General features: G+C 39.9%; 1 non-coding gene and 1 pseudogene across 1 annotated transcript; one reads left to right on the forward strand and one right to left on the reverse strand.

Annotated features, from left to right (window-relative positions):
- The window catches only part of LOC122069759, a 26,257-nt pseudogene extending 10,416 nt beyond the window's left edge, over nucleotides 1-15,841 (reverse strand).
- On the forward strand, nucleotides 8,699-8,805 carry LOC122069765. The gene has a single exon (XR_006137530.1). It is a non-coding gene; the product is annotated as a small nucleolar RNA R71 (small nucleolar RNA).
- Nucleotides 15,842-16,092: the final 251 nt, after the last annotated feature.

Genomic DNA, 16,092 nt, shown 5'->3' on the forward strand with positions numbered 1-16,092 from the left:
ATAAGTTTGGAAAATGACTCACTAGGCTTTTGCCTAAACTGAAGGATATCACTTCTAAGCTTATTGGTCTTGTGAGTTGGGAAAAAACTTCTTAAGGAAGACAACTGTGAACTGTTCCCATGAGGTTATGGAATTTGTGGGTAACCCATACAACCACTTCTTAGCTTGGTCTTTCAATGCAAAAGTGATAAACCTAAGCTTAACAACATCATCAGAAAGCTGTTGGATCTTAATTAGAACACATACCTCTTCAAATTCCCTTAGAAATAGGTATGCATCCTCAGAGGTCAACCCATGGAAGTGGGGCAACATAGTGATGTATTGAGATTTTAGTTCAAAATTATTGCCCTGGGCTTGTGGTAGAACTATGCAGGAAGGTTGGGCTGTTCTAGCAGGGTAGAACCTATCTTTCAGAGATTTAGGTGAAGGGTTTTGCTGTTGGTCTCCCATATTGAAGGGTTTTAAAGAGAGCAAACGTATAGGGTCACTACTTGTTGGATCTCTTCTTTCTAACTGATTCTTAGTATTACGTACCCACTTAACACTCATGCAACAAAAAAACTTCCCACAACTAAAGTAAGACAAGCACAAAAGAATGGATAGCAAAACTTTTTTATTTTTTTTTATTTTTTATTTTTTATTTTTTTTTGCTTTTTGAGAGCTTACTGGCAGGGATCCGGGGTTGCTCAGGTCAATTCCTGAGGTACTGCTACAGGGCGAAACCTGTCTTTATCATACTGTGAGGCATGGCGACCTCCACTGATACAACTATTATTGCAAGTTGTTCTTCTCAGGAATTCAATAAAAAAAGAAAAAATATAAAACAAAGCAAACAAAGCACTCCGATTTACCAAAAGAAAGTGAAAAATAACATGGAACTGTCTCCCCGGCAACGGCGCCAAAAACTTGTTTGAGATTTAAAATGTAACCGCAAGCGTACGAATCAGTGTAGCTACGGGTCGAACACAGGGAGAGCAGCCACTTTATTTTTTATTTCTTTTAATAATGCGAAAGTGAATTGATTAATGGTTGTGATCTAATTCTAATTACCGTCCTAAAAATAACGTCCTAACCATTCGTCATCTAAGAATTTAAAGACGCAAGCCACGCAATTAAAATTAAATAAATAAATAACTGAAAATAAACAACCCACGCAATTAAAAATAATAATAATAATAATAAATAAATAAAGGAAAAAATGCTGAAATAAAAATAAAGTAAAAGAAAGGGGATAAAGCTAGAGAGAGACTCACAAGTAGGTTTCTCTACTTAGCCCGAGGGATGCATCATAATATGAGCTTCCCTACTTGACCAGAGAGTCACTCTTACAAGGGTTTCTCTACTTGGCTTTTGGGAAAGGGAGCCAATTAAAATAAAAGCAATAAATTGATGGTTCTATGGCTAGGAGGGGCAAAGCCAACACATACACTAGCCATGAACCTTGGGGGAAAGGAATAGCAATAATGTAACGACTGAAAATAAAAATCCTAAATTAAGAAAGAAAGGGTAGTCAGAAGAGGGAATGAGAGGGGGGAGAGAAGACTACTGAAGGAGCCTACTTACTTGAATCAATACTTGAACTTGAAAAAAAAAATTGCTCCACGGCTCGTGATCTTGTCACCTAGATCTAAGCCTAGAACTATAACTTACAAAATTATAACTCAGTTGCATAAATCATAAACATAAAAAGAACTGAATAAAAATAAAAAAGTGCTTACATTAATTGACATAAAAAAAAAACTATTACAAAAGTGATTAAAGCAAAAATAGAGAAGAACTAAAACCAAAGAGAGAGAGGGAGAGAGAGAGCAACTAAAAAAAAACTAGAAGAAGAATGAATTGTGTCTCCTCCTCTTACATGAGTTGTATTTATAGGGAATGGAGAGGTAGGGTAACGATTTTCTCTTTCCTAAAAGAGAGAAACCCACAATTGATTGTGAGATCTTTTGAGTCCAAAAGTGCTAAGATGGAGGAGAGAGAAGAGAGAAATAAATTTCCTATAATTTTTTTTTGCTTATTTTCTTTCTTTTTCTTTTTCTCTCTCCTAGGGACGATTTTCTTCTTCTTTGTGTGATTTGGACAATATTTGGTGATGATGTGGAGGAGAGAGAAGATTTGGACAATCTTTGGTTCTCCCCTTTTTTTCTCTTTCTTTTGTTTCTTCTCTTCTTCTTCCACGATTTTTTTCTTATTTTTTTCTTCTTGTGCAAGAACCCTTCCACGATTTTGTTTGCTTCTAATTTGATGTGGAAATCTCCTCCATGCCCTTAGTGCTTTAAGTGAGTGAAAAGCAGAAAATCTTCAACAAATTCTCTAAAAAAAACAACCATGAGATTCGAACTTGAGACCTCTTGGTGAGCAAGGGAATTTTGTACACCATAGCTCACCAACTACACTAGGTAGTTGTTGTTACCAAAAACAAATCTTTAATCACTTAAGGATGTGGTCCATCGATCCTTGTTGGCATTTGGAGCATTCCTTGTATCTCTGGGACAATTGCAAACGGGCTGGTTCTGCATCTCGGTTCAGTTCTGATCCATTATTCTTTTTCTGACCCGAAAAGAATAATCATTTGTACGGGTGACCAAACGAATGTGTACTTTTAATTGAACACGTCCATCTTGCTCAGAATTTCGTCCTCTTCGTAACCATGAAAAGAAATAGGACCTCTTTACGTGTAAAATTGAAGATATAGCGCCCGATAGTCCTTAAGGCCTTGAAAATATAAAACCTGCAAAAAGAGAGTAAAACCCAAGGTAGCTCCATTCTAAATATGTAAAATGCATGTTTTACTACCCTAGATTTCACACATAAATGTGCTCATCAGAATTCCCCCACACTTAGACTTTGCTAGTCCTCGAGCAAAACAAAAAGAAAAAGAATAAAAGCAAAAAAAACTAACTCACTTTCGTAGGAATCACGGTTGCACTTAGCATGTGCAACAAGCCTTTAAACCCCTAGGTCACCCCTAGTGGACGAGTTGTGTCTCGTGGGTGTTTGCAGTGAATATACACCCAAAATTCAGAATAAACAAATCCCAACTTTGGCTAAAGGTAAGGCTCATACCGATCCGGAGCAAAGATAATTTCTCTTACAAGGGACCCCCACACTTGAACTTTTATTACCCTTTATCAATTCCAGGCACTAGCATATTTCTTAATTTGGAACTCACCTCGTCTCTTCCAAAACATCCTTATCTTAAGGCAAAACCACTTGTGAAGAAATAGGGAACCAATGACTAAGGCGTTGGAGTGTTTTTGACCAAACATGTTACCAAGCAATAATGACATTTGCACATTTTTTTTCTCTTTTTTTTTCTGCTTAATAAACTCTATTCTACTCCACTACTTTTGGCTTGAATGACATGGTGGAGCAAACACCAGACACCCAAGTTACTATGTAGCTTCGCTTTTTGCATATGTCCACAAAGGCAGTGATGCTAGAGTTACTTCAGAAGTTTCCTCCCAAGGAATTTCGATCAAGACACCACGCTTCCTGAGGCGCAATGCCCTGTCTAGTTCCAAAGGAATCAACTCTTATTCTTCTTTATACCACATTTCTCATTTCATTTAAAATTGTGCATTTGTCAACCCATGCCAAATTAAAAAGAAGGTCTCAACTCCAAATCAAAAGTACAAGGAACCCACAGACTTACATATGGTCCATCACCATAAAACAGGGGTCTCTTATTTTTCAAAAGAAAGTCCCATCTCAAGACACATGCTTGTTTCTTTCTTCTCAACAGGGTTTTTATACGTTCAAAATGGGTACCTTAATCAAAAATTTTATTTTCATACATCAAGCAACCGAATGGTATGATCATTAGCCAAAAGCCAAAGTAGGACTTCATCTTTAGCAAGCTCAAAAATAAAAAGAAAAACAAACAAAATAAAGTGAAATAAAACAAAAACTGGTTTCCCTCCCCCACACTTAAGTCATGCAATGTCCTCAATGCATGGAAAGAAATTAAAAGCAAAGACAATGCAAGGGGGTCATACCTGATTAAAAGTTAGTCATCAGTGTAAAGAGGTTCATGGAGATCCATGACCTCTTCACTACTAGTAGTAGGAAACTCGAGGAACGGTTTCAAACGCTGACCATTAACCTTCGAAATTACCCCTGTTCCTGGATTCAAAATCTCCACAGCCCCATGGGGATATACATTATGAACAATAAATGGGCCATCCCATCGGGATCTAAGCTTACCAGGAAAAAGATGCAATCGAGAGTTGTACAATAAGACCTTATCACCAATTGTAAAAGATTTACGCAGAATGTGTTTATCATGGAAAGCTTTGGTCTTTTCCTTGTAAATTCTAGAACTTTCATAGGCTTCATTCCTAAGTTCCTCCAACTCAGATAGTTGGAGCCTACGATGAATTCCCGCATCAGACAAATCAAAGTTAAGCTTCTTAATGGCCCAAAAGGCCTTATGCTCCAACTCAACTGGTAAGTGACAAGCTTTCCCATACACCAAACGGTAGGGAGACTGACCAAGGTCGGTCTTGAATGCAGTCCGATGGGCCCACAAGGCATCAATGAGCCTAAGGGACCAATCCTTACGGTTGGGATTAACAGTTTTCTCCAAGATTTGTTTGATCTGCCTATTAGACACCTCCACTTGGCCACTAGTTTGGGGGTGATAAGGGGTAGATAACTTATGGGTGATCCCATACTTTTTCATTAGGGCCTCAAAAGGCCGATTACAAAAATGAGTACCCCTATCACTAATTATTGCACGTGGTGCACCAAAGCGGGAAAAAATGTTCTCTTTGAGAAACTGGACCACCACTTTGTGGTCATTAGATTTACAAGGTATGGCCTCTATCCATTTAGAAACATAATCAACGGCCAAAAGTATGTACAAATTCCCAAAGGAATTAGGGAATGGTCCCATAAAATCGATGCCCCATACATCAAAGATCTCAACTACCAAAATAGGGTTGAGGGGCATCATGTTCCTTTTATTGATACGGCCAAAAGACTGGCAGGAAGGGCAAGCCTTGCAAAAATCAAAAGCATCTCTAAAAAGAGTGGGCCAATAAAATCCGCATTGGAGAACCTTTGCGGCAGTCTTCTTAGGTCCAAAGTGTCCACCACATGCATGATCATGACAAAAAGAGAGAATGGAATGTTGCTCATGATCAGGAACACATCGTCGGATAATCTGATCTGGACATATCTTAAACAAATAAGGATCATCCCAGAAAAAGTGCTTAACTTGGGAATGAAACCTATACTTATCTTGGGTGGACCAGTGATCCGGAGTCACACCTGAAACTAAGAAGTTGACAATGTCAGCAAACCATGGTTCACTGGACATTGCAAATAATTGTTCATCTGGAAAGTTCTCGTTGACTGGAGAATCAACAGTCAAGGAATTGGGAAGCCGGGATAAATGGTCTGCAACTAGGTTTTCAACTCCTTTCTTATCCCTAATTTCTAAATCAAACTCTTGCAAAAGTAAAACCCACCTAATGAGACGGGCTTTGGCATCCTTCTTCTGAACTAGGTATCTGAGAGCAGAATGATCAGTATACACCACCACATGTGAACCAACTAAGTAAGACCGAAACTTTTCTAATGCAAACACAACAGCTAAAAATTCTTTTTCAGTGGTTGTATAATTGAGTTGTGCATCATTTAAGGTCCTACTAGCATAGTAAATGACAGTGGGTAACTTATTAATCCTTTGACCTAAAACTGCTCCTATGGCAAAATCTGAAGCATCACACATCAGTTCAAAAGGTTCAGTCCAAACAGGTGGTTGAACAATGGGTGCATTGGTCAACTCCTTCTTAAGTTGCTTGAAGGATTCTAGGCACTCTTTGGAAAACTCAAAAGTCTGATCTTTGACAAGTAATGAGGTGAGAGGTCGGGCTAACTGACTAAAGTTCTTAATAAACCTTCTGTAGAAGCCTGCATGCCCTAGAAAAGACCGAACATCCTTAACAGATTGAGGAGGTGGTAAATTATCAATTAAATCCACTTTGGCTCTATCTACCTTAATTCCCTCCTTGGATATTACATGGCCTAAAACAATACCAGATTTAACCATAAAATGGCATTTCTCCCAATTCAAAACCAAATTCTTAGATATGCACCTTTTCAAAACTAGGGAAAGATGATGAAGACATTCAGAATAGGAATTCCCATGAATTGAAAAGTCATCCATAAATACTTCTAAGAATTTTTCGACCATGTCAGAAAAAATGCTCATCATGCATCGTTGGAACGTAGCAGGGGCATTGCAAAGCCCAAAGGGCATACGCCTGTAAGCAAATGTTCCATATGGGCATGTAAAAGTGGTCTTATGTTGGTCCTCTAAAGCAATTGGGATTTGGTTATAGCCGGAATATCCATCAAGAAAGCAATAGTATTCATGTCCAGCTAACCTCTCTAACATCTGGTCAATGAATGGCAATGGGAAGTGGTCCTTCCAGGTTGCCGCATTTAACTTCCTGTAGTCAATGCACACTCGCCATCCTGTTTGGACACGGGTAGGGATCAACTCATTATTGGCATTAGGAACTACAGTCATACCAGACTTCTTAGGCACTACGTGAACTGGGCTTACCCATTGGCTGTCAGAAATAGGATAAATTATTCCATGATCCAAGCACTTTAGGATCTCTTTCTTAATAGCTTCCATCATCACTGGGTTAGCTCTTCTTTGGGGTTCCGTGGATGGTTTGGAATCCTCCATAAGATGTATATGATGTTGCACAATAGAAGGGCTTATACCCTTGATATCAGCCATGGTCCAACCTAGGGCTTCCTTATTATCTTTTAACACTTTAAGTAACTCCTCTTCCTGGCTAGAAGTCAAATTTGAAGAAATTATTACAGGAAGAGTCTGGTCAGGCCCTAGGAAAGCATATCTCAAATTAGATGGCAACTCCTTAAGATCTAGCTTAGGGGGCTCAACTATGGAAGGTTTGGGAATGGAATTGGAAAGGGGTCCTAAGGGCTCCACAAGTGTGTGAAGACTCAAGACTTCAGAAAAGAAATTTTCACTATCATCATCCAACTCATCCATACACTCTTGGAATTCTGAATCAAAATCAATATCAAAGTTGGTAACTAAATCATCAGAAAAATCCAAAAAATCCTCAAGCATATTGATCTCTTCTTCCATATGTGGTTGCTTGCCAATCCTAAACATGTTAAACTCAACAGTTTGGTTACCAAAAGATAATCTTAGGAAACCATTCCGGCAATTGATTAATGCATTACTGGTAGCCAAGAATGGTCTTCCTAGAATTGTTGGGATCTCATCCTTGGTTGAGAAGGGCTTAGTATCTAACACAATGAAATCAACAGGGAAAATAAATTCCCCCACCTTTAGTAAGACATCCTCAACCATCCCTTTAGGAATCTTAACAGACCTATCTGCCAACTGAAGAGTAGTTCCAGTGGCTTTCAATTCTCCTAATCCTAATTGTTTGTACACATGGTAAGGTAAAAGATTCACACTTGCGCCAAGGTCAAGTAAGGCATGCTCAATATAGGTGTTGCCTATGACACAAGATATGGTAGGGCTCCCTGGATCCTTATACTTTGCTGCTATGGGCTGAGTAATTATGGAACTAATGTTACCTGCCAAGAACGCCTTTTTGGGCACACTAGTGATACGTTTGTGAGTACACAAATCTTTTAGTACCTTTGCATAGGCAGGGATCTGGTGTGTCCTCAACTGAAGGAGATGTCCTCAACTGAAGAAGAGTTAACAGGAGTAATAGATGGGGAAGATTTAGGAACGCTCTGTAGGTACTCTCTACCACTCCTAAGGGCATAAACAACATTACATTGGTTAGAGGGCCCTTGTTGAGTCTGACCTTGTACTATATTCAGTGGTGCATTAGTTGGTCCTTGTAAACTAACAGGCTGATGATGCCTAGGGTTAGGCTCTGGTTGACTGGGTAAAGTTCCCTTCTCCCTCTCACGCATAATTGAGACAACTTGGGTAAGTTCTCTCGTAAGATTTTGATGGCTTGTCATGAGGAGGGCCATATTTTTTTCCAAGTCACTTATTCTACTTGCCTCTCCAGTGTTGGTAAACCCAGGGGGTTGCTGATAAGATGATAGAAGAGGGGCCCTAGGAAAACTCGCCTGAGGTCCTACATTTGACCTAGGAAAAGTATTTTGAGAAAAAGATTGTTGTGCAAAGGGAGGCCTTTGGGGTCCAGGTTGACCTTGATTATAGAAATTGGAAGGTCCTGCTTGGTTGCCCTGATTCCAAGAGAAATTTGGGTGATTTCTCCATCCTGAATTGTATGTGTTACTATATGGATTATTCTGGTATAAGGCATTAACACTATCATTAGAAGTGCCCCCAGAGGTGTTAGGGCATTCTTCTATGACATGTCCAGGGGACTGGCACCAAGCACAAATCTTAACCAAATTGACTGATGATGGCTCTCTAGGAACAATAGCCTCAATCCTCTTGATTAGGCTATCCAAATGGGCTTCCTTGGCTACTATCCCATCCACAAAATATCCTTTTCCTCCTATGGTTCTTTCACTCTCTTGGGTTGATTCCCACTCACGGGTTTTGTCAGCTAAGTCAAGTAAAAATTCCCATGCCTTTCCTTCATCTGTAAAGGATGTGAATCCCTCAGGGCACATAGACTCTATCATTTGTTTAGTTGGGTAATCAATACCCTCATAAATTATTTGACATAAATGCCATAGGTCTAGGCCATGGTGAGGGCATTCTTGGAGTAGATCCTTGAATCTCTCTATAAGTTTGGAAAATGACTCACTAGGCTTTTGCCTAAACTGAAGGATATCACTTCTAAGCTTATTGGTCTTGTGAGTTGGGAAAAACTTCTTAAGGAAGACAACTGTGAACTGTTCCCATGAGGTTATGGAATTTGTGGGTAACCCATACAACCACTTCTTAGCTTGGTCTTTCAATGCAAAAGTGATAAACCTAAGCTTAACAGCATCATCAGAAAGCTGTTGGGTCTTAATTAGAACACATACCTCTTCAAATTCCCTTATAAATAGGTATGCATCCTCAAAGGTCAACCCATGGAAGTGGGGCAACATAGTGATGTATTGAGATTTGAGTTCAAAATTATTGCCCTGGGCTTGTGGTAGAACTATGCAGGAAGGTTGGGCTATTCTAGCAGGGTAGAACCTATCTTTCAGAGATTTAGGCGAAGGGTTTTGCTGTTGGTCTCCCATATTGAAGGGTTTTAAAGAGAGCAAACGTATAGGGTCACTACTTGTTGGATCTCTTCTTTCTAACCGATTCTTAGTATTACGTACCCACTTAACACTCATGCAACAGAAAAACTACCCACAACTAAAGTAAGACAAGCACAAAAGAATGGATAGCAAAACTTTTTTTTTATTATTATTTTTTTGATTTTTTTTTATTTTTTTTTTTTTATTTTTTTGCTTTTTGGGAGCTTACCGGCAGGGATCCGGGGTTGCTCAGGTCAATTCCTGAGGTACTGCTACAGGGCGAAACCTGTCTTTATCATACTGTGAGGCATGGCGACCTCCACTGATACAACTATTATTGCAAGTTGTTCTTCTCAGGAATTCAATAAAAGAAAAGGAAAAATATAAAACAAAGCAAACAAAGCACTCCGATTTACCAAAAGAAAGTGAAAAATAACATGGAACTGTCTCCCCGGCAACGGCGCCAAAAACTTGTTTGAGATTTAAAATGTAACCGCAAGCGTACGGATCAGTGTAGCTACGGGTCGAACACAGGGAGAGCAGCCACTTTATTTTTTATTTCTTTTAATAATGCGAAAGTGAACTGATTAATGGTTGTGATCTAATTCTAATTACCGTCCTAAAAATAACGTATCTAAAATAACGTCCTAACCATTCGTCATCTAAGAATTTAAAGACGCAAGCCACGCAATTAAAATTAAATAAATAACTAAAAATAAACAACCCACGCAATTAAAAAATAATAATAATAATAATAAATAAAGAAAAAAAATTCTGAAATAAAAATAAAGTAAAAGAAAGGGGTTAAAGCTAGAGAGAGACTCACAAGTAGGTTTCTCTACTTAGCCCGAGGGATGCATCATAATATGAGCTTCCCTACTTGACCAGAGAGTCACTCTTACAAGGGTTACTCTACTTGGCTTTAGGGAAAGGGAGACAATTAAAATAAAAACAATAAATTGATGGTTCTATGGCTAGGAGGGGCAAAACCAACACATACACTAGCCATGAACCTTGGGGCAGAGGGATAGCAATAATGTAACAACTGAAAATAAAAATCCTAAATTAAGAAAGAAAGGGTAGTCAGAAGAGGGAATGAGAGGGGGGAGAGAAGACTACTGAAGGAGCCTACTTACTTGAATCAATGCTTGAACTTGAAAAAAAATTGCTCCACGGCTCGTGATCTTGTCACCTAGATCTAAGCCTAGAACTATAACTTAAAAAATTACAACTCAATTGCATAAATCATAAACATAAAAAGAACTGAATAAAAATAAAAGAGTGCTTGCATTAATTGACATAAAAAAAACTATTACAAAAGTGATTAAAGCAAAAATAGAGAAGAACTAAAACCAAAGAGTGAGAGAGGGAGAGAGAGAGCAACTAAAAAAAACTAGAAGAAGAATGAATTGTCTCCCCTCCTCTTACATGAGTTGTATTTATAGGGAATGGGGAGGTAGGTTAATAATTTTCTCTTTCCTAAAAGAGAGAAACCCACAATTGATTGTGAGATCTTTTGAGACCAAAAATGCTAAGGTGGAGGAGAGAGAAGAGAGAAATAAATTTCCTATAATTTTTTTCTTATTTTCTTTCCTTATTTTTTCTAATTTATTTTTCTTCTTTTTTCTCTCTCCTAGGGACGATTTTCTTCCTTCTTGCTTTATGTGATTTGGACAATCTTTTGGTGGATGATGATGTGGAGGAGAGAGAAGATTTGGACAATCTTTATTTCTCCCCTTTTTTTCTCTTTCCTTTTTTTTTCTTCTCTTCTTGCTTCCACGATTTTCCTTGCTTCTAATTTGATGTGGAAATCCCCTCCATGCCCTTAGTGCTTTAAGTGAGTGAAAAACAGGAAATCTTCAACAAAATCTTCTAAAAAAAACAACCATAAGATTCGAACTTGAGACCTCTTGGTGAGCAAGAGAATTTTGTACACCATAGCTCACCAACTACGCTAGGTAGTTGTTGTTACCAAAAACAAATCTTTAATCACTTAAAGATGTGGTCCATCGATCCTTGTTGGCATTTGGAGTATTCCTTGTACCTCTGGGACAATTGCAAACGGGCTGGTTCTGCATCTCGGTTCAGTTCTGATCCATTATTCTTTTTCTGACCCGAAAAGAATAATCATTTGTACGGGTGACCAAACGAATGTGTACTTTTAATTGAACACGTCCATCTTGCTCAGAATTTCATCCTCTTCGCAACCATGGAAAGAAATAGGACCTCTTTACGTGTAAAATTGAAGATATAGCGCCCGATAGTCCTTAAGGCCTTGAAAATATAAAGCCTGCAAAAAGAGAGTAAAACCCAAGGTAGCTCCATTCTAAATATGTAAAATATATGTTTTACTACCCTAGATTTCACACATAAATGTGCTCATCAAGGGTATAGAGGTTGACCCAGGCAAGGTGAAGGCAGTTCTAGAGTGGGACACCCCCAAAAATGTGGTAGACATTTGTAGTTTTCTAGGATTGGCAGGCTACTACAGAAGGTTTATTGAGAACTTCTCCCTCATTTTTGCACCAATGACCCGACTCACATGTAAGGGTGTGAAATTTGAGTGGTCTGATGCTTGTGAGAAGAGCTTCAAGAAGCTAAGGCAAAGGTTGGTATTAGCTCCAATTTTAACTATTCCAACCGGCACAGGTGGTATGGTTGTGTATAGTGACGCTTCCAAGCTGGGTTTGGGTTATGTGTTGATGTAGCATGGGAAGGTCATTGCCTATGCATCCCACCAGTTGAAGGACTATGAGAAAAACTACCCCAACCATGACCTAGAATTGACAACAATAATTTTTGCCTTGAAAATCTGGAGACATTATTTGTATAGTGAGAAGAGTGAGATATACAGTGATCATAAGAGCCTCAAGTATTTCTTCACCCAAAAGGAGCTCAATATGAGACAGAGACATTGGTTGGAGTTGATGAAAGATTGTGACTGTACTATCCACTATCACCCAGGGAAGGCCAATGTGGTAGCTGATGCACTTAGTCAAAAATCTCAGTCACTGACTCTTACATCACTAACCACCAATGCGCATCTCATAGAAGAGGCCAGAAGGCTAGATTTGGAACTACTAGTGGAAGGTGTCACTTTGTCACTATTGGCATTAGTGGTACAACCTAGTCTAGTGGACAAAATTACTGCAGCTCAAGAAACTGATGTAGAGTTACAAAAATTGATAGCTGATTGTAAGGAAGGGAACTAGAAGGACCCAAATTTCTCCTTAACTGAAAGGGGGATTCTTAAGTTCAAAGGAAGGTTGTGTGTTCCTAGTGATGGTGACCTGAGAGATACTATTTTGATAGAGGCACACAGCTCTCTATACTCCATTCGCCTCAACAACACTAAAATGTATAAGGATCTAAAAGGTTCCTACTAGTGGAAAGGAATGAAGAATGATGTGGTCACACATATTGCAAGGTGCCTCACATACTAGTAGGTCAGTGATGAAAGACAAAGACCCCATGGCTTACTACAATCATTACCTATTCCGAAGTAAAAATGGAAAAAATATTACCATGGACTTCGTCACTGGGTTACTCGACACCAGCAAGGGTATGGATGCTATTTGGGTAGTGGTGGACCGATTGACCAAGGTAGCTCACTTCATCCCAATTAAGGTCACTTTCTCCATGGACAAGTTGGCCAAGTTGTACATTGACAACATCATCTAGTTGCATGGTATACCAGCTAGCATCATCTCTGATCAAGATCCTAGATTCACTTCCAAGTTCTGGGCATGTGTGTAGAAGGCTATGGGCATATAATTGAATTTCAGCATGGTATTTCACCCACAAACAGATGGACAATCGGAGAGGACCATCCAGACCTTAGAGGACCTACTTTGAGCATGTGCCTCAGACATGAGTTATAGTTAGGATGAGTACATCTCTCTTATTGAGTCTTCCTACAACAACAATTACCAAGCCACCATCGGTATGTCTCCGTTCAAGGCACAATATGGTAGGAAATGCCAAACTCCCTTGTATTAGGACAAAGTTGGTAAACGACACATTCTAGGTTCGGATTTGATACATGCCACTAGTGAGAAGGTGAATGTGATCAGAGAAAGAATCAAGGTAACTCAGTCCAGACAGAAGAGTTATGCAGATGTCTGGAGGAAGCATATGGAGTTTGGGGTTGGAGACATGGTATTCTTGTGGATCTCCCCAGTCAAAGGGGTGATGCATTTTGATAAGAAGGGAAAGCTGAGTCCTAGATTTATGGGATCGTATGATGTGCTGGAAAGGATTGGACTGGTCATTTGTAGGATAGCTTTACCACTAGAGTTGAAGGCTACACATAACGTCTTCTATATATCCATGCTGAGGAAGTAGATTCCTGACCCCACTCACGTCTTGACTTACATACCACATGAGTTGGACGAGGATTTTTTCTATATAGAGTATCTGGAGAAACTTGTTGACCAGAAGGACCATTTTCTCTGCAACTGCACCATTTCCTTTGTCAAGGTGAAATGGATGAATCACCCAGAATAGGAAGCATCCTGGAAGCGAGAAGATGAAATGAAGAAGCAATACCCTGGATTGTTCAATTTACCAGGTGCGTTCAATGTTAAGGATGAAATTCTTGTAAGGTGGGGGGAATGTTACACCCATGTCCTGACCCGATCTAATTTGAATTGTTGTGATAGGACTTGGACCAGAATTGGAATGTACCACCAGGTTTTGGCTTACCGTTGCCCATTGTAGATGCAGGAGAGATGACCCCACATACTTGTGTATTGCTTGTCATTCCAACTAGAGGGGATTCAGACCTTCCGATCCCAGATGGTAAGTGACCCAACATCCCACACCCAAATCCCGACTGTCAGAAAACCATAAACACATCCTAGAGTAACTACTTATACAAGACTAATGGGTGGACAGCAAGTAGTCAAGACAGTTTGCAAACTATCTTGACCACCAAAAATATGCCACCAGAAGCACCTAAGCCTGAATCCGGTGGCCACCTGGGCTGCTGAACAGTTTCGAAGCTCATGGACCCCTCCTCCCACATTGGGAACAACCCAGGATGAATACACATACACTCCCAAAATTTTCCCGTGACTTGTGTTTCTTATGAGTCCAAGGAGATGGGCGCATGTGTCCCAAAGGTCGGATTAACCTACTTGGACCAGAAGGAGTTTAGAGCTCACCTTGTTTACCAGTTATCGCATTGTTGCCAGAATCCTTGCCGGAGGTAGGTTCCAATTCTCCTACTACATTCTCTCTCTTTATTTTGACCTAGGGTAGTTGTACAAGAGGTGAATATTGACTCTGGCACCTCCCAGAGATCGGGGAATGATCATTTCACCTCCCCGGTGTGATTGCCGAGCTCAAACCAAGTTCGGTGAACTCTGGCCACACTTGTGACCAAATGACCATCTAGGGTTTTGATCGTTCGATTGATGTATCTCCCAAATGGCCCGATGGAATCAGAATTTCTTTGGCTTGAAATGATGCTAAGAACACCCCTTACAAACTCCACTGAACAAACCCCGATGATTGGACCCGAGCCAGAAAGCCCCAAAACCCATGGGCCATTTCTGTGTTTCCACTAAAAACACTGGGACAGGATTCGGTGGCTATTTTTGATGAAGTGTCTGAGCTTTAGGAGCTCTCTACCCGGGCCACTGGATTCACATCTGATGAATCCGATGGATTCTAACCCTGTTTCTATTGACTGAATCTGGTGACACTCTGGACTGTCAAGAATTGACAGTACATCTATCCTTTAGGGGTAACCCTTGTGGGCCCCTTTCAATATTCTCGACATGTATTGATGTTTGGTTACCTTTTTGCCTAGGACAAAGATGCTCACGTACTTGAGGCCGGTAGTGAGTTGAACAACTGATCGACATACTTGGAACATAATTTGACAGACACTATTAAGGTGAGGGATGGTTGACTTTTATTTTGAGAATTTTTAATTATTATAGAACTGATCTCATGTGTAGGATTTTCATATGATTATTTAAATTGCTCAAATAATGATAATGATGTTCTACAACAAACGAGCATGCTCCATCTATTTTGGCATCATCTATTTTGATCAGGTCCACACGGAACTTACTAGAATTGCTTCTAGTGTTGCTGATACCTCTACATCCTTTGCCCTTATTGGCCAAAAGGAAAAGCATCTAAGGTATCTTGAAGCTCAAATTCAACAAATGCAACAATCACAGCCTCCTTCTTTTGCCTCCTCTCATCACAGGCAACAACAACCACTTCCAGTAACAGTTCCTAGCTTTGTTCCTCAAGCTCCTATTGCTATGTATGCCTCTCCTGCACCAGTTGTCGTCTCTTCTCCAAGGACTTTTTCTACTAAAGAATTAAAAGAACTTCAATGACAACAACGTGCTCTTCCCAAAAGAACACGAGCAGTTAGAGGCCGTGCTCGCAGTAGACTCCCACCAGCATAGGCATCCACTGCTACCCTTATGGATCTCAATGATTATGAAGATGAATTTACAAATGCCCTACCAGCACCACCTCCATTTACCCCTTATCCTATGCCTGTCCCATATCCTGCACCACCACCCCCTGTACCACATATGATAACTCCATTAGCCAGTTCTCTCACTTCTCCATCACCTACCTCTGTGTCCACTACTCCTCCTAAATCTATCCATACCATCATTTCCCCCTCAGAAAATACTTTATTTGAGTTTCTCACCAACCTTGCTATCCCAGAGCCCCTTCCTTCTTTCATGAATGAAGGACCATAACCTGCTGATCCTCATGTTTCTGAAATGGATGATGATCCTGAAATCCAGAATCCTGAGGATACACCTAGACCACCCCCTGTCCCACCCACACCTTTTACCCTATATCAAAACCAGGACCCCAAGCAATTTTTTACCCTCAATGATATTCCTGTTCCTAAAT

This window comes from Macadamia integrifolia, unplaced genomic scaffold (genome assembly GCF_013358625.1).
Source record: "Macadamia integrifolia cultivar HAES 741 unplaced genomic scaffold, SCU_Mint_v3 scaffold704, whole genome shotgun sequence".
Lineage (NCBI taxonomy): Eukaryota > Viridiplantae > Streptophyta > Magnoliopsida > Proteales > Proteaceae > Macadamia > Macadamia integrifolia.